The sequence below is a fragment of the Salmo trutta genome, chromosome 20 (genome assembly GCF_901001165.1).
Source record: "Salmo trutta chromosome 20, fSalTru1.1, whole genome shotgun sequence".
NCBI lineage: Eukaryota > Metazoa > Chordata > Actinopteri > Salmoniformes > Salmonidae > Salmo > Salmo trutta.
In genome coordinates, this window is record NC_042976.1 from 30,164,187 (window position 1) to 30,185,789 (window position 21,603).

Genomic DNA, 21,603 nt, shown 5'->3' on the forward strand with positions numbered 1-21,603 from the left:
TATACCCGTCGCAAGACCCACTGATTGATGCTTATTTATAAAACCCTCTTCGGCCTCACTCCCCTGTAATCTGAGATACCTACTGCATCCCTCATCCTCCACATACAATACCCGTTCTGCCAGTCACATTCTGTTAAAGGTCCCCAAAGCACACACATCACTGGGTCGCTCGTCTTTTCAGTTTGCTGCAGCTAGCGACTGGAACGAGCTGCAAAAAACACTCAAACTGGACAGTTTTATCTCCATCTCTTCATTCAAAGACTCAATCATGGACACTCTGATTTGTGTGATGTATTGTTGTCTCTACCTTCTTGCCTTCGTGCTGTTGTCTGTGCCCAATAAGGTTTGTACCATGTTGTGCTGCTACCGTGTTGTGTTGCTACCATGTTGTTGTCATGTAGTGTTGCTACCATACTGTGTTGTCATGTGTTGCTGACTTGCTATGTTGTTGTCTTAGGTCTCTCTTTATGTAGTGTTGTCTCTCTTGTCGTGATATGTGTTTTCTCATATATATTTATTTTTAACCCCAGCCCCCGTCCCCGCAGGATGCCTTTTGCCTTTTGGTAGGCCGTCATTGTAAATAAGAATTTGTTCTGACTTGCTTAGTTAAATAAAGGTTAAATAAAAACATTTAAAACGGTTCTAACAGTCAGTTTCTTAACAGGTGCATGTTTAGGTGCATGTAATTGGAAGAAGCAATTTCATAAAGTCATCAAATGCAGCAACTGTATGCTCCTTATGAATCACATTGGGCCAACACATATTTTTAACATCATCCACATAAGAGTCACAACAAAATCTTCCGTATGATCTCTTATACACTATCTTAGGACCAGATTTAGGAAATTTGGCTTTCCTGGATATACCCACTATATTGTGATCACTACATCCAATTGGTACGGATACAGCTTTAGAACAAAGTTCTACAGTATTAGTAAAAATGTGATCGATACATGTGGATGATCTTGTTCCTGTAGTGTTTGTGAACACCCTGATAGGTTGATTAATAACCTGAACCAGATTACAGGCACTGGTTACAGTGAAAAGCTTCCTCTTGAGCGGACAGCTTGATGAAAACCAGCCAATATTCAGCTCCACAAGAAAGTATACCTCTCTGTTTACATCACATACACTATCACTAAGGATACACTAAGCATTTCACACATATTATTTAGATACTGACTGTTAGCACTTTGTGGCCTATAACAATACCCCAAAAGAAAAGGCTTTAGATGTGCAACCAACAACACTTGCCGTAAGATCTTCTCTAAGCATTAGAGGGATATGGCTCTGAATATATACAGCAATATATCCTTGTATTGATACTGCTGTGTCATCAAATTAATTACCTAAGTGAGTTTCAGACACTGTTACTGTTTAAAAGTCAACATTGGCCTCATAGTGAAATCATAATTCCACGTTGACATTATGGGGTATTGTGTGTAGGCCAGTGACACAACATCTAAATTGAATCAATGTTACATTCAGGCTGTAACACAACACAATGTGGAAAAGTCAAGGGCTGTGAATACTTTCTGAAGGCACTGTATGTCCAGTCATGGATGGAATATAACATGACAGACACTCAGCAGGACTTTGTTAAATGCTCATCTACAATAGAATAACACCAGTGTGTGTGATTGTTCCTGTGTGTGTGTCTATGTGTGTGTGTGTGTGTGTGTGTGTGTTGTACATTGCCTCTTGTTTGACCATCAGAGGCAGTTTACTGCACTGATGCACCACCAGATGGATATTACCATACTAGAATATCTAAAACACAAAAACTCTCTCCATGAGAAATAGGCCTACACTACCTCCCAATTCTTCCACATCGTAACACTCCCATTACCACCTTTTATATGCATGCCATTTATCTATACATCTATCCTTTCTGAACAAAGGGGATCTCATTGAGATTATACATTCACAAGAGACACTTGTCTCAAGAAATCAACCAGAGTTAGGGTTATGTATTATAAATTAAATGTTCTCCATTCTTTGATTTAGTCCATTCTGCTTTAAAAGGATACGCTCTTAGCTCCTATTTCATTTAGAAGCAGACAGTATTACAGGGCGATTTCACTGTGTCTTCCGGTGTGAAACACTTGCAGTAGTGTCTCAGAGCTGTCATGATAGCTCTGCTTGCAGAGGGCTAAGGGGGAATCTGGAGGGCTGGACCATTTAAAAATCTCATCTTCTCTTTGATCTGATGGGAAGAGATGGGTAAAACCCTGACACTTCTGTCTCTCGCTGCGGCTCATACTGAGAGCGAGATAGACAGAAAGAGAGAAGACATGACCACTGACCCATTCATAACCAACTGTTTCAATGTCATGTTCTACAGGCAGGGGCGACATGCTTTTACAATGACACATAGGCATGTCAGTTCATTTATGTCACACTGTGTGTGTGTGTGTGTGTGTGTGTGTGTGTGTGTGTGTGTGTGTGTGTGTGTGTGTGTGTGTGTGTGTGTGTGTGTGTACATGTGTGTGTGATGAACAGGGAAGAGCCCCAATATGTCCCCAACACCCCTTGGCAACAGCTAGCTGGGCGGGTGACCAGGCCACAGATGGCGAGAGACACAGATACACACAGCCTCAAGGACAGACGCACACACCTCTAGGCTCCATATGAGACACCCCCCCTACCCAAAACACACCCCAAGGGCAACCAAGGGACTTTTAACACAGTATGTCTTTGTGGAGGATGATCTTCCCTATGTGCTTCAGTGTGATGTCACTGTTCCCAGGTCAGTGAGGACAGGAGGAAAATCATCACCCTGAGGTTTTTGTTGTGTGGCCTCTCAGAACGCCATGACAGGACAGACACCATTTCACATCCATCTGGCAGGCCTCTCTCATCACAATCTCTCTTTTTCTCACACTCTCTCATACGACATGGGTTGGACCCAAAGGTTAATGGCTCTTACTGATGGCATATCGCTGCAGAATGCTGTGGTAGCCATGCTGGTTAAGTGTGCCTTGAACTCTAAATAAATCACTGACAGTGTCACCAGCATACCTCCTCCTCCATGCTTCATGGTGGGAACCACACATACAGAGACCATCAGTTTACCCACTCTGCTTCTCACAAAGACACCACGGATCTCTCAAATTTGGACTCATCAGACCAAAGGACAGATTTGCACCGGTCTAATGTCCATTGCTCATGTTTCTTGGCCCAAGCAAGTAGTGGTTTCGTTGCAGCAATTCAACCATGAAGGCCTGATTCATGCAGTCTCCTCTGAACAGCTGATGTTGAGATGTGTCTGTTACTGGAATTCTGTGAGGTGCAATCTGAGGTGCAGTTAATTGCTGATTTCTGAGGCTGGTAACTCTAATGAACTTGTCCTCTGCAGCAGAGGTAACTCTGGGTCTTCCTTTCCTGTGGCGGTACTTATGAAAGCCTCTTTCATCATGGAGCTTGATGGTTTTTGCAACTGCACTTGAAGAAACTTTCAAAGTTCTTGACATTTTTTGGATTGGCTGACCTTCATGTCTTAAAGTAATGACGGACTGTCGTTTCTCTTTGCTTATTTGAGCTGTTCTTAAGGATCCACCCCCTTTTTAAAATTTTCGCCTAAAATGACATAGCCAAATCTAACTGCCTGTAGCTCAGGCCCTGAAGCAAGGATATGCATATACTTGGTACCATTTGAAAGGAAACACTTTGAAGTTTGTGGAAATGTGAAAGGAATGTAGGAGAATACAACACAATAGATCTGGTAAAAGATAATACAAAGAAAAAACCAACCGTTCCTTTGTAGTTTCTTTGTACCATGTTTATCCAAAGTTTTAGACTGATCCAATGAACCATTGCATTTCTGTTCAAACTGTTGTATCAAGACTGCCCAAATGTGCTTAATTTGTTTATTAACACTTTTTTGGTTACTACATGATTTCATAAATGTTATTTCATAGTTACTACATGATTTCATAAATGTTATTTCATCTTCACCATTATTCTACAATGTAGAAAATAGTAAAAATAAAGAACTTTTGACTGGTACTGTAAACATTTTTGGGGGTGGGGGGAGGGGTATTTCAAGGGGTCTTAAAATTCTAAATCAAATAGTTAAATGATCCTTGGTATAACCCCTCCCCCGGCTTAGACAGGGCTTAGACTGTTTAGTGCCAAAAATAAGCGGTTAAATACATGTTTGCTGATCTTTCTTATATCTCTCAGATATAGGACAGACACTTCAGAACAAACTTCCTTTCGGGGGGGACTATCTGTTGTTCCATGTAGTGAATCTGTTATTCAATGCATTTGTACAGTGAGGGAAAAAAGTATTTGATCCCCCTGCTGATTTTGTACGTTTGCCCACTGACAAATAAATGATCAGTCTATAATTTTAATGGTAGGTTTATTTGAACAGTGAGAGACAGAATAACAACAACAAAAATCCAGAAAACGAATGTCAAAAATGTTATAAAATTATTTGCCTTTTAATGAGGGAAATAAGTATTTGACCCCTCTGCAAAACATGACTTAGTACTTGGTGGCAAAACCCTTGTTGGCAATCACAGAGGTCAGACGTTTCTTGTAGTTGGCCACCAGGTTTGCACACATCTCAGGAGGGATTTTGTCCCACTCCTCTTTGAAGATCTTCTCCAAGTCATTAAGGTTTCGAGGCTGACGTTTGGCAACTCGAACCTTCAGCTCCCTCCACAGATTTTCTATGGGATTAAGGTCTGGAGACTGGCTAGGCCACTCCAGGACCTTAATGTGCTTCTTCTTGAGCCACTCCTTTATTAACTTGGCCGTGTGTTTTGGGTCATTGTCATGCTGGAATACCCATCCACGACCCATTTTCAATGCCCTGGCTGAGGGAAGGAGATTCTCACCCAAGATTTGACGGTACATGGCCCCGTCCATCGTCCCTTTGATGCGGTGAAGTTGTCCTGTCCCCTTAGCAGAAAAACACCCCCAAAGCATAATGTTTCCACCTCCATGTTTGACGGTGGGGATGGTGCTCTTGAGTTCATAGGCAGCATTCCTCCTCCTCCAAACAAGGCGAGTTGAGTTGATGCCAAAGAGCTCCATTTTGGTCTCATCTGACCACAACACTTTCATCCAGTTGTCCTCTGAATCATTCAGATGTTCATTGGCAAACTTCAGACGGGCATGTATATGTGCTTTCTTGAGCAGGGGGACCTTGCGGGCGCTGCAGGATTTCAGTCCTTCACGGCGTAGTGTGTTACCAATTGTTTTCTTGGTGACTATGGTCCCAGCTGCCTTGAGATCATTGACAAGATCCTCCCGTGTAGTTCTGGGCTGATTCCTCACCATTCTCATGATCATTGCAACTCCACGAGGTGAGATCTTGCATGGAGCCCCAGGCCGAGGGAGATTGGCAGTTCTTTTGTGTTTCTTCCATTTGCGAATAATCGCACCAACTGTTGTCACCTTCTCACCAAGCTGCTTGGTGATGGTCTTGTAGCCCATTCCAGCCTTGTGTAGGTCTACAATCTTGTCCCTGACATCCTTGGAGAGCTCTTTGGTCTTGGCCATAAAACCCCAATTATTGTTAAGGAGGAAAATATCACTCACAGCTGTTTAATGCAATAATGCACGCATCACGCTCCACTCAGCCATGCATAACCACATCTTTTGTTTAGCCTGATTGTTTGTGACTAAAACATACTGTTGATTTCCTTAAATATGGGATTGGACTGTTGTGTGTGTGTGTGTGTGTGTGTGTGGGGGGGGGGGGGGGGGGGGGGGGGAGTGACCATTAAAGGGGAGGTGAAGTGTGAAATGGAGTCACTGGAGCTAAATAAGAACACGATTGCATGGTAGACTAACGCAAGGTTACCATGGCATTTTAACATTCATTTACACAGAGAGAGAGACGGAGAGAGAGAAAAAGAGAGAGAGAGAAAGAGAGAGTGCGAAAGAGAGAGAATTAACTCACTATTAGTGAAAAATTAAGCATGGGTAATTACACTACCAATCAAAAGTTTGGGGTCACGTAGAAATGTCCTTGTTTTTGAAAGAAAAGCACATTTTTGTCCATTAAAATAACATAAAATTGATCAGAAATACAGTGTAGACATTGTTAATGTTGTAAACAACTATTGTAGCTGGAAACGGCAGATTTGTTATGAACTATCTACATAGGCGTACAGAGGCCCATTATCAGCAACCATCAATCCTGTGTTCCAATGGCACTTTGTGTTAACTAATCCAAGTTTATCATTTTAAAAGACTAATTGATCAATAGAAAACCATTCTGCAATTATGTTAGCACAGCTGAAAACTATTGTCCTGATTAAAGAAGCAATAAAACTGGCCTTCTTGAGACTAGTTGAGTATCTGGAGCATTACCGTTTGTGGGTTCGATTACAGGCTCAAAATGGCCAGAAACAAAGAACTTTCTTCTGAAACTCGTCAGTCTATTCTTGTTCTGGGAAATTAAGGCTATTCCATGCGAGAAATTGCCAAGAAACTGAAGATCTCGTACAACGCTGTGTACTACTCTCTTCACAGAGCAGCGCAAACTGGCCTTAACCAGAATAGAAAGAGGAGTGGGAGGCTCTGGTGCACAACTGAGCAAGAGGACAAGTACATTAGAGTGTCTAGTTTGAGGAACAGACGCCTCACAAGTCCTCAACTGGCAGCTTCATTAAGTAGTACCCGCAAAACACCAGTCTCAACGTCAACAGTGAAGAAGTGACTCCGGGATGCTGGCCTTCCAATGAATTGGAATCCAATTCATTGATAAAACACACAGACAGCTAACTTTTCCAGGGAGGAAATGATATGGTAGAACTACAGTATACTCTAAGGCAGAACGGAGAGGTGGTTTCAAATCCAACAACACTGTTTTTCAATCCATTCCTGGTGGATCACCAAGGGCAGCCTGAATCAACTGATCAATCAATCAACCAGACCTTGAATTGTTGACTCTGGTGTGTTGGTGCTGGGCTAGAGCAAAAATGTGCACCCCCTTTGAGGTCTCTCAGGAATGGATGGAGAAACACTGACAGAAAATGTCTCTTTCTAGGAATTAGATCAATCTTCATAGCAAAGATGAATAAATCAGTCAATCACAGTTTCATATTCAAGATAAGACTCAAACCTCAATAACATTCTCAAGGAAGGGCATTCCCTGTTAGGATCCTCAGAATACAGTACATATTGTGTATTTTGACACCTTGAAGTTTCATTGTTCTTGGTGCGTCGTTTCAGTATTGGCGGTGTGTCGAAATTTACAATCAATAGTTGATGCACCATAGGGCCTCTGTGAGTTGATATTCAGAGCTATATCAGCTGGGATGACCTGAGGTACAAATGCTCTCTTTCTTTCTCTCTTTTAGACGTTTTCTCTCCATCTTCCCCCTTGAAATCTGTGTTTGTCTCTGGGCCTATAATTTTAAACACATGCATGCATGCACACGCCCACACATGCATACACTCTCTCTCTTACTCCTCTATCCCTTACTCTCTCTTTTTCCTTTTCTCCCCATCCCCCCTCTCTCTACCTCTGAGGATCAGGAAGTAAATATAGCAACCAGAGATAACTCAATTTCAAATCACAATAAACATCATCTTCTCCTCTTTCTGGTGTACCACCACCCCCTTCTCCTCTCTCTGTTTGGTGTATCATCACCCCCTTCTCCTCTCTGTTCGGTGTATCACCGTCCTTGTGTACCAGTGGTGGCTGGTGACTTGAATAATTGAGCAGGATGGGAGACCCACGGTATAGGCACAGAATGCATGGAGACGACAAAGTGTGTTTCAAAAATGGTTAAAGACTAATTAGTTTAACTTAAAGCATTTAATAAAGACATTTATAGAACAATATTATTGGGAATGGGAATGAAAGGGCTACTTACATAGTGTTGGAAAGGGATCACAGCAGTGATTGAATGAGGGTATGAAGGTATGGGTATGAGGGTATGGGTATGTTCAGAGGCTTGAACAGTGCAGGACAGGATTTGATTGAAAGACAAAAAACCAAAACACAACACACTAAACAGTTACAAACAAGCTAAGAATGAGTTAGTCCAAGCAAGGAGTAAAATCATTGATGTGTAATAATGTGATTGTGTTTATTTATGTGATTGACTCTACATACAGTAATGAGAGAAAAATGATAAGGGTACTCACAGTGCTTGGAGGGGAAGTAGTCATCACCTCTTAATCAGGGAACAGGAGGGGACTTAGCTGTAAAATAAAAATAGCAGATTCATTCCATTACAACTGCGCCATCGTAGGTTTGGACAATGAGTTCAATGTCCCCCCCCGAGGGACAGTTGAGCTAATGTGCGCTATGGTGATTAGCATGAGGTTGTAAGTAACAAGAACATTTCCCAGGACATAGACATGTCTTATATGGGCAGAAAGCTTAAATTATTGTTATTCTAACTGCACTGTCCATTTTACAGTAGCTATTATCGTGAAAACATACCATGCTATTGTTTGAGTAGAGTGCACAATTATGTACTTGAAAATGTATAAATTGACCAATTAGGCACATTTGGGCAGACTTGATAAACATTTTGAACAGAAATGCAATGGTTCATTAGATCTGTCTAAAACTTTGCACATACACTGCTTCCTTCTAGTGGCCAAAATCGAAATTACACCTAGAGTCCTAAGTCATATAATGGCCTGTCTCTTGCATTTCAAATATTGCATTTCAAAGATGATGAAAAAAAATAATAGAAATTTACCAGATCTAATTTGTTTTATTCTCCTACATTAATTTCACATTTCCATAAACTTCAAATGATGGCAGGTAGCCTAGTGGTTAGCGTATTGGACTAGTAAATAAAAGGTTGTAAGATCAAATCCCTGAGCTGACAAGGTAAGAATGTGTTGTTCTGCCCCTGAACAAGGCAGTTAACCGGCTGTCATTGAAATTAAGAATTTGTTCTTAACTGACTTGCCTAGTTAAATAAAGGTAAAATAAAAAATGGTATCAAGAATATGCATATACAGGCAGTTAGATTTGGGTATGTTGTTTTAGGCAAAAATTGCAAAAAAGAGTCAGATTCTTAAGAGGTTTTAAACTCAGATCTAAAAATTCATAAATTCAAACACAGACTACACATCTCGCCAACGTGACACATCAAAGTAGCCCTGAATAAAGCCCTGATCATCCACATACCTAATGATAACTGACAACTGTAAGTAGACTGGTGGCACCATAGGTCCCAGAACGGTGGGGCAATTTTTACCCCCTGGGGCCTGGAGTTTTTCCTTTTTCCTTATATGTTAACCTAACTAGGAAAACTCTGGACCATATAAGGTGTGACAGTTATTCATCAGTTGTAAAAAGGTTTTATATGGGCTACGATGGGACCAGTCTTTCCTAATCAGGCCACATGGTATTAAAATATTCCTGAAAAAAACTCCTCGCCCTGGGGGGGATTAAAACCCTGTCAAACTGCAGCTACTTTATATTTGTTCATATAAATTATATTTAGACTAGATCAGAAGGGGGATTTCCTCTACCCAGACACATAGACAACAACTGATAGACAGTAGAACTCACAGGGCTGAGCTTGCTTTATGTATATTTGCATCATGCAGGCATATGCAACTGTAAACCTTATTATATTGATTGATTAATTCCAATTAATCATTCTGAATTAAAAATGTATAGGCAGCCAGCCAGCCCAATTTTGAATATAAACAAAATTTGATCACATACACATTTTCTCGTGACACACAAATGGACTATAAATACATAACATTACCAATTAGTTTACCCTGACCAGATGGACAGCGCACATAGGCTGTATGCATCTACTCTTATTAGTAGCCTATAGTTGATCAGACTGAAAAATAGTCTTGTTTTCATCCCATACAGCATGTCAGATTTCTAATGTTTAGGTGTAGCCTAGGCTGCTGTCACGAATTCCACCGAAGGTGGCTGCCCTGCCTGTTCGAGCGGCACTCGGCGGTCGTCGTCGCCGGCCTACTAGCCACCGCTGATTCCTTTTTCCTTTTCGGTTTGTATGGTTTTATTGGTTGCACCTGTTCCCTATTGTGTTTCTTGATTTGTGTTTATTTAAGCCTGTTTAGCCCGCCCAGGTTTGTGCGGGATTATTTTCGATGTCGTGTATTTTGGATGTGCTGGCTGACGCCTTATTTCTCTCTCCGGACTGTTTGGTTTGCCCTGTGTTTTGGGTTGGTCATTTATTTTACGCGCCCGTCTGTTTTGGCATGACCGGTTTGTGCCGGAGAAAATAAAGACGTTGTACTTTACCTGTGCTCTCTGCGCCTGACTCCAACCACCACTCCTAGTATCCCCTGACAGCTGCTGCAACACTTATGTCATGAGTTTTTGCTTGTGTCTGTCTGGAGTGATTGTGTAATCATCTTTGCTAAATTAATACTGGAGTCTACCTGAGTGCACAAGACAAAATGCGCTGCGTCAACTTAAAAAAATGCGCTCTCTTTAATCTAACTTTTAATGGATGATGCGATGGAAGATATCAAATAATTCGGAAACTTTTTCGACATCCCAGAAAAGACAGAAGAAAGTTCCATATGTTCAGCAAGTAAAGCATCGTAACATGCAATTACCTCAGCAAGGTCCCTGTAGTTGCCCTTGTTGGCGGAACTTTCCCTCTCGTCATGTCCTCTAAAAACAAGTTATTGCATGCCCAAAAATGCAGTGGTGTTGATAAGCAGCTTGTTAACATCCCTGTTTCTTGTTGTTTGTGTTGCACAGTTTGAATACACAGACCTTTGTCATATTCAATGCAGCTTTTTCCCAGAAGCTTGAATCTGATGTGGGCATTTACATGCTCCCTGCTTTTGTTTTGCCGTTTAGCTGAAAGATCTATGTTCTTCAGGTCACTGTACCCACCTTTTCGACCAAGGCTCAGACTTTCCAAAAAGCAGTCAAGGCCAGCAATACAGGCAGCTTGATGAAAGGCTCCCTGTTAACCAGATATACTTTTGATACCAGTTGGTATTGAACACCCTCACCTTTTCATCCTTCTTCATGAAACTGATCTCAGGCAGAGGTCGACCATCGCTTTTAATTTGCACCTTTTCCATGTACATCAGAGAATGTAAGGGGTGGTTCAACAAAAAGTCCCCAACATTTTTGGCAGGTCATTCTATCATTCTGGCAGAGAAAACTGCACACTCGCGCTGGTAGCTAGCTAGTTACTGAAGTTAGCAAGGCAAATGTAAATAAATTGCACTAACTGGACACAAAAATACAGTTCTAAAACCAAGAAAACATTTTTTAATAAACCTCCATCACCTGTAATTTGCACAATTTTTTAAAAATTGAATAATATCCCAAAAATGCAAAACTATCACTCTTCAATCTCTATGAAACAATATCACCAAAATTCTCAACAGATAGAACCCCCATAATGCTCTGTGGTACAATCCGAATATAACACACTAGATTCATTCTCTGATCCTAATTCTCTGATTTGATGGAAGAAATGTCAGTATATACTGCCATAGCTTTGATTGGTTGGAAAACGTCCTCCGGAAGTGGTCATAATTACCATGTATGTCTATGGAAGGGGTTTTTGTATTGAAGTCAATGTAGCCAGAGGAGGATGGAAACTAGCTGTCCTCTGGCTATACCATGGTGCCACCCCAGACAGTTCTGTTGAAGTTGCTGAAGACCTTCATTGCAAAACAGTGTATTTTAATCAATTATTTGGTGACATATGAATTAATTTAGTATAGTTTTAGCTAAAAAGGATAACTTTTTTAATGTTTCACAATTTTTATTTTTATTACATTTCACTGAGGAGGATGGTCCTCCCCTTCCTCCTCTGAGGAGCCTCCAATGTTGTGTACAGAATATATTAATAATATACCTTGGGATAGAGGAAGTCTTTGTGTGTGTGTGAGTCATGATCAGGAGAGGATACTGCATGTTCCTGTTTCACCCTCCCTTTGTGCCTTGTTATCAGTAGAAAACAACGCAGATGATCAGCACAATTGTGGAATATAAAAATACTCCCCTTCTGAATAATGGGTAGGCTCGAGAGTTTTTCCTCACCATGTTAACTGACCAGAAAAAACTCCAGGCCCTACATAACATATGCTTAATACTGTAGCCCTGTATCTTCTGGATGATCTTTCCAAAGAATCTCGACAGTAGATGAGCTGTCAAATAATAATTTATCAGGAAAAACGTTTGTTATGTTTCAGAACCCATGTTGATGGCCATGTTCTGACATACTGTATGCCAGTTTGTCTAATGTAGACTGCTGATGGTAGCCAACTGAAACCTAGAATCACCCCTGGGAAGTTAATAAAGTACATTCATTCAAGTACACCCCTCTCTAGGGATCATGTTAACCATGTAAGAGGCTCCAGTTCTCAATCCTTTGGATTCTGAAGTGCCATTGATCATTTCCGTTGTGTCACCAAATGAAAACACAAATAATTACTGCAGCGAGCATAACCGTGGCAATGAGACGGTGCCTTTCAACCTGGCGCTATAATTACACCTCAATTTGGTGCTACGGCAACCCGCCATTGTGTCTAATAAACAGGCGGTTTGATTTTTGATTTTTTGATTTTAATTAACGGCGGTCTCGCAGGAGAGGGACAGAGTGACATTAAACACTTGGGGATGCTAGAGACTAATTACTCTACCACAACCAAATAATGAGCCAATTAATTAGGTAAAACATGGAGTTACATTATTGGTGGAACCTGTGGTTGCATTGTGGCTTTGTGGTGTTGTTATCTCTGGCCGATATCTGTGTGTTGTGCACTTATGACGTGGGTTACAGAATTATGACGCTTACGACATCATTTTAAGAAATGTATATTTAAATGTATTAATCTTGCATCTTGTCTGTCTGTCCGTCCATTCGTCTATGTCTGTCTGTCATTTGTATTTCTTATCATCGAACAATCCAACAGTTAATTCTGATATATTTAAAAGGATGATGAAAACTTCAATGAAGTTCAAACTCCACCCCGGGTGCTTGGATCTTAAAAATACATGTTGAATGGAATTGCTTTTCACTTTCCTTTTCAGAGTATTCCAAATGTTTATAAGAGGATATTCTGCTGTGGCTTTCCCAGAACTGAAAGAGGCAGAATTGTCCTTACATAAACCTGAACAAAGAAGGATATTTCATACCACAGAGAGAGAGAGAGAGGTAGAGAGAGAGGTAGAAAAGAGAGAGAGAGGAATAATTCCTTGACAGCTTCTGAAATACTCTAGTTTAGCCTGTTACGACATTAAGAAGCAGCATGGGCCTTTCTATTCACAGAGATGTCAAGAATACTCAGGAAAAGGTCCATGGTGTGGGATTTTAATTTGAGCCACTTTGCTACAGTAGGAAAATATTCCTACAGCAACAGGAAATGTAAATGATTAAGTGGATTATAATTCATGGACATTTCTGTATGGGTTGCTACATTTTTCGTAAGGGGAAATCAAGTCTGAAATTTGATTTCCCCTTAAGTGGAAAGTGGAAATAAAAAATTCGGAAGTATTTTGGAACCCTGAATACACTACACAGCAAATTGTCCGGTGTTGGTTTTTCAGTGTAACATTTATAGTGTTGATTGAGGAGTTAAATTCACTCTGTTAGACTGTGTTGTCCAGTGTTGGTGTTAGTAACCAAAGTCATTGTTTTACACGGTGGAGAGTAAAACAGTCTCATCATGATCATATTTCCCAGCTTGCTATTCAGATAGATATTTTTAGGGTTGTCAGAATGCTCAAGGAAGCAGGAGGGTTGAAGTCAGGCGCAGGAGACACAAGTCCGTGAACACTCGTCTTTAATAAACAATCCACACTTGCCAAAAACAGGTAGGGCAGGGCAAGGTAAAACAAATACCCATAAACAGCCCGAACACAGCGTAGGGACGCAGCCCAAAATACACTGCCACAAAACCCACAGGCAGAAGGGAAAAAACACCTGTTCCCCAGACGTACAACCTGACGAAAATAATCACGCACAAACACAGACATACCTTGCTAGACTAAATACCCCCCCCTACTAATAACTAAACCAAAACAGGTGCGTGCCTACCTAGACCTAACCAACAGAAAGTGAAACAAAAAGGATCGATGGCAGCTAGTAGGCCGGCTCGGTCGAGGAGGGGCGCCACCATCCGTCGGTGTCGTGACAGATTGTTTTTAATATCTGGGTTTTTGCATGTACGTTGATTGATTCATCTTATGCTACACAAAGATAAATAACATACATTTTTCCAGACTAATCCAGTCAGTTAGTTAGATTTAGTGCGCCCTTTACTGAAATGGTTGTTCCGGTTTAAACAAAGTTCCTAACCTTGGTAATCATTCTGAATGCAGGTTGAGGGTGAATTAAAAAATTCCAACTGTTGGATATCCTAACTCTGGCTTGATTCCAAAAGGAATTACACATCACTTTGCCAACCAGCATAATTTGATTTGCAGGCCTGATGTGTCCTGTAATTCATAAAACTGGATTTTCCTATCACCACTGTGTTAGGGGAAAATATGGCCATCAAAGTAAGGTCTTAAGATATATGTATTGTCATAAAGTATATTTTTCTATGATAACATTTGCCTAGGTACTCATTTGGTGAAAGCCACAGGCCTATAAAAGGAAAGAATTCTACTTTCTCTGTCTCTGTCACAAACAAGTACAGTGATTGGTGGTGACTCTGCAATTCACCTGAAAAGAAAAGGCAACATTGGGAACTATGCAAATTAAGCTTTACCCCATATAGTGTTAAAACTATACCCCAAATCACTTACTGTAACAGTGTTTTTGCATAACACTAATTTAAGTTAACTCTAGATTAACACTAGTGTTGAATATAGATAACACTGAGTGTTAATTACCCCACAGTTTTACATTAACACTCAAAATGTAACATTATAATTAGAGTACTTTTTACACTCTGTCAAGTGGGACCATATGTACTCTGATATAGTGCTAAAATGAACTCTTTACGTGTTGATTTAACACTGCAAAAATTGTTGTATGGCAGGAAAGTTCTCCTGCAACAGGTTGATCAAGAACATTTTCTGAGAACATATATTTTACTTGAAAAGCAAAATACTTCTCTTATTCTCAGATAGGTATGTTCCCATACCGATTTGTGCAGAAACTGAAAAAAGTTTGAACCAAGATAAAATCTGCAACTATGTATTCCCTAGCTACAGTGTTTACAATCGAGGCCCACTCATTCCTCTTAAAAGAAAGGAAACAATCTGAAGACAATAGGAAGGCAATATCCACATCCCAAGCTGATTCTGTCAATGCTGCCATGACACAAAAAGAGAAGGAGGGAGAGAGATACAGAGAGATAGAGATAGCGCCAGAGAGAGAGAGCCAGAGAGAGAGAGAGAGAGAGAGAAAATTTGTTATATATGGTGCTAACATGCGTCCACTGTCCTGATCTTATTCACATTCGGATTGTGCCCACATTGTATCAAATAAAATAAAAGTTTTATTGTCACATGCTTGGCTAACAACAGGTGTAGACTATCAGTGAAATGTTACATATGGGCCATTCCCAACAATGCAGAATACATTTTTTCTAAAATAATAAAGATTATAACCTGAGGAATAAATACACAAAGAGAAATGATAGCTTGGCTATATACATGGGGTACCAGTACTGAGTCGATGTGCAGGGGTATGAGAAAATTGAGGTAGATATGTACTTATACAGTGGATTCCGAAAGTATTCAGACGCCTTGCCTTTTTACATATTTTGTTACCTTACAGCCTTATTTTAAAATTTATTAAATAAAAAATGGTACTCATTAATCTACACACAATACCCCATAATGACAAAGCAAAAACAGGTTTGTAGAAAGTTTAGCAGATGTATAAAAAAACAGAAATACCTTATTTACGTAAGTATTCAGACCCTTTGTTATGAGACTCAAAATTGATCTCCAGTGTATCCTGTTTCCATCGATCATTATTGAGATGTTTCTACAACTTCATTGGAGTCCACCTGTGGTCAAGTCAATTGATTGGACATAATTTGGAAAGGCACACACCTGTCTATATAAGGTCACACGGTTGACAGTGCATGTCAGAGAAAAAAACAAGTCATGAGGTTGAAGGAATTGTCTGTAGAGCTCTGAGACAGGATTGTGTCAAGGCACAGATCTGGGGAAGGGTACCAAAACATTTTTGCTGCATTGAAAGTCCCCAAGAACACAGTGGCCTTCATCATTCTTAAATGGAAGAAGTTTGGAACCACCAAGACTCTTCTTAGAGCTGGCCTCCCAGCCAAACTGAGCAAATCGGGGGAGAAGGGCCTTGGTCAGGGAGGTGACCAAGAACCTGATGGTCACTGACAGTGTTCCAGAGTTCCTCTTTGGAGATGGGAGAACCTTCCAGAAGGACAACCATCTCTGCAGAATTCCACTAATCAGGCCTTTTTGGCAGAGAGGCTAGACGGAAGCCCACTCAGGAAAAAACTTCAAACTGTAGCCAGTGCCTGCAATCTGGATCAGGTTGTCAGTCAACCTACGAGGGTAGTTACAAATAGCACGGGAATTAAATCATCAACATGTATTGATCACATCTTTACTAACGCTACAGATATTTGCTTTAAAGCAGTATCCAAATCCATAAGATGTAGTGATCACAATATAATAGCCATATTTAGGAAAACCAAAGTTCCGAAGGCTGGGCCTAATATAGTGTATAAGAGGTCATACAAGAAGTTTTGTAGTGAATGACCTTCTTGATCCTAATCAGTCAGGTTTCAAGACTGGGCATTCAACTGAGACTGCTCTTCTCTGTGTCACGGAGGCTCTCCGCACTGCTAAAGCTAACTCTCTCTCCTCTGCTCTCATCCTTCTAGACCTATCTGCTGCCTTTGATACTGTGAACCATCAGATCCTCCTCTCCACCCTCTCCGGCGCGGTCCACGCTTGGATTGCGTCCTACCTGACAGGTCGCTCCTACCAGGTGGCGTGGCGAGAATCTGTCTCCGCACCACGTGCTCTCACCGCTGGTGTCCCCCAGGGCTCTGTTCTAGGCCCTCTCCTATTCTCACTATACACCAAGTCACTTGGCTCTGTCATATCCTCACATAGTCTCTCCTATCATTGCTATGCAGACGACACACAATTAATCTTCTCCTTTCCCCCTTCTGATAACCAGGTGGCGAATCGCATCTCTGCATGTCTGGCAGACATATCAGTGTGGATGACGGATCACCACCTCAAGCTGAACCTCGGCAAGACGGAGCTGCTCTTCCTCCCGGGGAAGGACTGCCCGTTCCATGATCTCACCATCACGGTTGACAACTCCCTTGTGTCCTCCTCCCAGAGTGCTAAGAACCTTGGCGTGACCCTGGACAACACCCTGTCGTTCTCCACTAACATCAAGGCGGTGACCCGATCCTGTAGGTTCATGCTCTACAACATTCGCAGAGTACGACCCTGCCTCACACAGGAAGCGGCGCAGGTCCTAGTCCAGGCACTTGTCATCTCCCGTCTGGATTACTGCAACTCGCTGTTGGCTGGGCTCCCTGCCTGTGCCATTAAACCCCTACAACTCATCCAGAACGCCGCAGCCCGTCTGGTGTTCAACCTTCCCAAGTTCTCTCACGTCACCCCGCTCCTCCGCTCTCTCCACTGGCTTCCAGTTGAAGCTCGCATCCGCTACAAGTCCATGGTGCTTGCCTACGGAGCTGTGAGGGGAACGGCACCTCCGTACCTTCAGGCTCTGATCAGGCCCTACACCCAAACAAGGGCACTGCGTTCATCCACCTCTGGCCTGCTCGCCTCCCTACCTCTGAGGAAGCACAGTTCCCGCTCAGCCCAGTCAAAACTGTTCGCTGCTCTGGCACCCCAATGGTGGAACAAGCTCCCTCACGACGCCAGGACAGCGGAGTCAATCACCACCTTCCGGAGACACCTGAAACCCCACCTCTTTAAGGAATACCTGGGACAGGATAAAGTAATCCTTCTAACCCCCCCTAAAAGATTTAGATGCACTATTGTAAAGTGGTTGTTCCACTGGATATCATAAGGTGAATGCACCAATTTGTAAGTCGCTCTGGATAAGAGCGTCTGCTAAATGACTTAAATGTAAATGTAAATGTTGATGATGTAAAGAATATTTGCTGGTCTGTGGTGTGTAATGAGGAGCAACCAGATGCTGTACTTGATGCATTTATGAAACTACTTATTCCAGTTCCTAATAAGCACACACCCAAACTTCTTAAGGCTAGGCGTCCCGCTAGCGTGCAATTCAAATAAATAATTATAAAAATTATGGATATTAAACATTTAGGAACATACAAGTGTCTTATATTGGTTAAAAGCTTAAATTATTGTTAATCTTACTGCACTGTCCGATTTACAATAGGCTTTACAGCGAAATCATGCCATGCGATTGTTTGAGGACGGTGCCCCAAATCAAAATATTTTTTACACCAGCACAGGTTTCATAAATTCACAAATAGCAATTATTCACTTACTTTTTGAAAATCTTTCTCTGATTTGTCATCCAAAGGGTTCCAGCTACAACATGTAGTGTCGTTTTGTTAGATAAAATCCTTCTTTATATCCCAAAAAGTCAGTTTAGTTGGCGCCATCAATTTAAGTAATCCAATCGTTCAACATGTAGAGAAAGGAATCTCAAAAGCTACTGCTAAACTTTGTTAAAACAAGTCAAAATGCATTTCTATTTAATCCTCAGATACCCTAAAATGTAATTAAACTCTAATATTTCATACTGAAAGAAGTATGTTCAATAGGAAAGCGATAATAGGAGGTGTGCATCCTCTTCGTCACGCGCACATACACGAATTTCCAAGTCTGTATCCCAGTACTAAAACTCATTATTCTTCCTCGTTTTGGAAGAAACAAGCCTGAAACCTTGAACAAAGACTGTTGACATCTAGTGGAAGCCATAGAAATTGCAATCTGGGAGCTGGATTTGGATATGCTCTTATACTTTCCATTTTAAGAGCATGGGCTCTCAAAAAAAAATATGGTTGGTTTTTCTTTGGATTTTCTCCTACCATATCTATTGTGTTATAGTCTCATACATTATTTTAACATTTCTACAAACTAAGTGTTTTTTCAAAGTGTTTTCTATCCAATGGTACCAAATACATGCCTATCCTGGTTTCAGGGCCTGAGTAATAGGCAGTTTACTTTGGGCATGTCAGTCAGGTGGAAATTGAGAAAAAAGGACCCTAGCCTGATTTAAAAAAATGACTATAAAAACTGTTATGAGAAATTGAAAAATTGCATGGTTGAGAGGGATGAGGCAAAATTTATGGCAATTAAGTCTGGTAGCCCAACTGATTGGCAAACGTACTGCAAATTAAGAAATCATGTGACTAGACTAAATAAAAAGAAACTGCACTATGAAATAGAGAGAAACTATATAAAGAATGATAGTAAAAAGCTTTGGGGCACCTAAAATGAAATTTGGGGAAAAAAGCCAACTCGGCTCCTTCATTCATTGAATCATATCGCTCATTCATCACAAAGTCCACTGATATTGAAAACTACTTTAATGACTTTTTCATTGGCAAGATAAGCAAACTTAGGGATGACATTCCAACAACAAACGCTGACACGACACATCCAAGTATATCACACCAAATTATGAAAGACAAGAATTGTACTTCTGAATTCCGTAAAGTCAGAGTGGAAGAGGTGAAAAATTATTGTTGTCTATCAACAATGACAAGCCACCGGGGTCTGGCAATCAATATGGAATATTACTGAGGATAATAGCAGATGATATTGCCACTCCTATTTGCCACATCTTCAATCTTCCTACTAGAGAGCATGTGCCCTCTGGACTGGAGGGAAGCTAAATTCATTCCGCTACCCAAGAATTGTAAAGCCTCCTTTACTGGATCAAATAGCCTACCAATCAGCCTGTTACCAACCCTTAGTAAACTTCTGGAAAAAATTGTGTTTGACCAGATACAATCCTATTTTACAGTAAACAAATTGACAACAGAATTTCAGCATGCTTATAGGGAAGGACACAACAAGCACAGCACTTACACAAATGACTGATGATTGGCTGAGAGAAATTGATGATACAATTATTGTGGGTGCTGTCTTGTTAGACTTCAGTGCAGCTTTTGGCATTATTGATCATAGTCTGCTGCCCGAAAAACGTACGTGTTATGGCTTTACAACCCCTGCTATAATGTGGATAAAGAGTTACTTGTCTAACAGAACACAGAGGGTGTTCTTTAATGGAAGCCTCTCAAATATAATCCATTTAGAATCAGGAATTCCCCAGGGTAGCTGTTTAGGCCCCTTGCTTTTTTCAGTTTTTACTAACGACATGCCACTGACTTTGAGTAAAGCCAGAATGTCTATGTATGCAGATGACTCAAGACTATACACGTCAGCTACTACAGCGACTGAAATGACTGCAACACAAGAGCTACAGTTAGTTTCAGAGTGGGTGGCAAGGAATAAGTCAGCCCCAAATATTTCTAAAACTAAAAGCATTGTATTTGGAACAAAACACTCACTATACCCTAACCTCAACTAAATCTTGTATTAAATAATGTGGAAATTGAGCAAGTTGAGATGACTAAACTGCTTGGAGTAACCCTAGATTGTAAACTGTCATGGTCAAATATATTGATGCAGTAGTAGCTAAGATGGGGAGAAGTCTGTCAATAATAAAGCAATGCTCTGCATTCTTAACCTGTTGGGGTGTAGGGGGCAGTATTTTCACGGCCAGATGAAAAACATACCCAGAAACTAGAATATGCATATTATTAGTAGATTTCTATAGAAAACACTCTGAAGTTTCTAAAACTGTTTGAATGGTGTCTGTGAGTATAACAGAACTCATATGGCAGGCAAAAACCTGAGAAAAAGTCAACCAGGAAGTGGAAGATCTGAGAATTGTAGTTCTTTTTTGTAGTCCCTTTCGAAACGACAGTATCTGTGGGGTTACGTTGCACTTCCTATTGGCTGTCAAAAGCCTTCAGAAAGTTGTTTCAGCATTCTCCTGTCACTGGGCAGATAATAGGAGCTCAGTTACTGAGTGGACTGCCTGGCAACAAAGGGATTGGATATGCGCGGTCCAGCGAGCGCACTGTTCCTTCTTTTTCTCCTTGAATGAATACGCTATTGTCCGGTTGGAATATTATCGCAATTTTATGTTAAAAATACCATAAAGATTGATTTTAAACAGCGTTTGACATGCTTCTAAGTACGGTAATGGAACATTTTTACTTTTCGTCTCTGGTACCGCGCTCACGCATTATGCCTTTGGATAGTGCTCTGAACGCACAAACAAAACGTATTTGGAGGTATTTATTTGGAGGTATTTGGACATAAATATGGATTATTTCGAACAAAAACAACATTTCTTGTGGAAGTAGCAGTCCTGGGAGTGCATTCTGACGAAGATCAGCAATGGTAAGAGAATATTTCTAATACTAATTCTGAGTTTAGGTGGCCCTGAACTTGGCGGGTGTCTGTATAGCTTGCTGTGATGGCTGAGCTATGTACTCAGAATATTCAAAAATGTGCTTTCTCCGTAAAGCTATTTTAAAATCTGACACAGCAGTTGCATCCAGGAGTAATCTATCTATAATTCTTTAAATAATTGTTATATATTTTGTCAACGTTTATGATGAGTATTTTTGTAAATTGATGTGCACATTCACTGGTAGTTT